Below are 2,500 nucleotides of genomic sequence, written 5' to 3' on the forward strand. Positions count from 1 at the left end.
GAAAAGAAAGTTACAGATCTTCTGGAGTCTTCAATATGGAACAGACGCCATGCTAGTGCCTGATGACAGGATTTCACACCGAAAGGACAAAGAGTTTACAGCTGAAATTACCCAACGCAAAATGATGGATTTCCCATCGTACTATCATAGACTGGTAACCTCTCTGGTGTCCCGTGTAAGGCTGAACGCTTTCAAGACAGATTTTTAGTGAAAAAGTTTATTGTGTATGTGGTAAACAAATCACACGAAATCGTATTTTGTTTCGGTGTCAAATTGTCAACAGGTTACTTCCAAAGTCATGCGAAGTTAGCAAATTCTCAGAACAAAACATAAAAGAAATCATGTCCAACCAATAACTTTTGACTGAATATGCTGAATCCCTGTTACATAGTCCAATAAGAGTGTTTCTATGATGCGACCTTACCGATATTCGGTTTTTGGTTTCTGTTGTAGTTTATGATGTGAACTGCTGTTACACAGATATTTTACGAATTGTTGATTCCATTGTTCGAGTTTATCTTTTCTCTGTGCAATCCCCTGCAACCCCTATCCCCTGACCCCCAATCACACACACACAAACACAAGTTTCAAGTTTCAATTATTCTTTCACTCCTATTGGAGTATGGAGGATTACTGTAAAATAATCTTTTCGTGCCCAGAACAAACATTTCCAAATACACAACAATGTCACATAAAAGTTGAGAAAACACAAATGTCTTTTAACTCCAAAAGTATAACTAGGCAACATTTGCAAACCTAATCATCTTACTTACAGCTAAAATGACTTTTTTGCCTGATTGAGCATATTACAAAAATTAAAAGCCGATTTTGGAGACAAATATTTTTTTAGGAACATATCTATCTCGTAACTGATCATAATTGGGACATTCCATTATAAAATGAAACTCATCACCAATCACAGACATGTTACAAACCTTACAAAGCCGTACACACATGACACGTCTGATACCACTCAAAGTGAAAAGACGTTTGATTAACTCTCTCCATACGAACGGCGAAAGAGACGACGTTAACAGCGTTTCACCCCAATTACCATCATCAAACTATTGCATGCGGAAGGCTCTTATACTGAAGAGGTGAATGTTGACAAAGAATACCACAATTCTGACGACGGAAGCTAAAGGTTGGGTCATTCAGACACCCACTGGACATCCGAGGGGTCTGTGTAGAGGAGAAGAGAGGACTGGCCATACTGAGTGAGTTAAAGAAAGAACTCGTTCACAATTTAGTCTGTTTTTTGGGGGTTTTTTCATGTGAATTCGTTTTGTTTGCGTTTGGGATAAATTGCCCGCTCGATTCTGGCATGTGGGCTGTGGTGAATGCTGAATCTTTTTTTTTTTTTTTTAATGTTGCTGCTAATGCTTATTTGTTGCTTCCCCCTCACCTTCACCCCCCATCAAAATGCATCTCTTTGAACCGATTAGTTGGCATGATCATTGTAATGGAATGTGAGAAATGTACCAAACCCTTTCACCGCCAAGCTCGCATTTATGCACAGGCGTGGTAGAGGACCCATGTCACTGAAAGGTGACTATTCCTTGGTCTGTTATCCATGAACCTACTGCTCTTAATGTTCGGTGGTAGGATAGGCCATATTTTCTATACATTACAGGGGGAATCCCCAGCTATTCTTATCCACTGTCTTTTCTGTGTTCATACCACAAGGAAATTTTGTACTCTAAAGTGACTGGCGGTGAAAGGGTTCATATGTTTTTTTGTATTAGTTACATGAAATATGTAACATTTCCATACACTTCCACGGGGTTTCCTGGAGTAACGTCCCAAACCACCCCCACCCCCTCCCTAACCCCTCCCGTAGATACCCCACCCCTCTCCCCCTCCACCCTCTCCCTCTAGCCCCTCCTATGTCCAATTATCGCCACCACCACCCCCCCCCCCCCCCCCCCCCCCCCCCCCCCCCCCCCCCCCCCCCCCCCCTACCCCCCCCCCCCCCCCCCCCCCCCCACGGCCCTTGTGTGTGTCTGCGTGTGTGATGACCCGCTGAGTCATAATAACTGATGATTTGATTATAAATACTTCACAGGGATTGCTCGTGAATAAAAATTTTTTTTTAAATCTGTCGAAGGGAGAAAACTGTTTGTTTGATTTTTACCTGTGATATGACTCGAGTTCTGTCCCCTGTGTATACGTTCGCTGGCTATATTCCCACAATACTTATATATATATATATATATATATATATATATATATATATATATATATATATATATATATATATATATATATATATATAAACCCAACTCCGTTTACAATTTAAATGATGCTCTCGATTTGTGTGGAAGAAAAAAAATATAATTCAAAGATCTCCCGAACCTACCAGTTAAGGGAAATATTCGACTGGAAGAAAATGAAATGTCATATACAGATTGTGTGTGTGTGTGTGTGTGTGTGTGTGTGTGTGTGTGTGTGCCGCGTGCGCGCGCGTACTTAACGTTCATGCGTGCGTGCGCGTGCGCAG

This window comes from Babylonia areolata, chromosome 23 (assembly GCF_041734735.1).
Source record: "Babylonia areolata isolate BAREFJ2019XMU chromosome 23, ASM4173473v1, whole genome shotgun sequence".
In the NCBI taxonomy this organism is placed as follows: domain Eukaryota; kingdom Metazoa; phylum Mollusca; class Gastropoda; order Neogastropoda; family Buccinidae; genus Babylonia; species Babylonia areolata.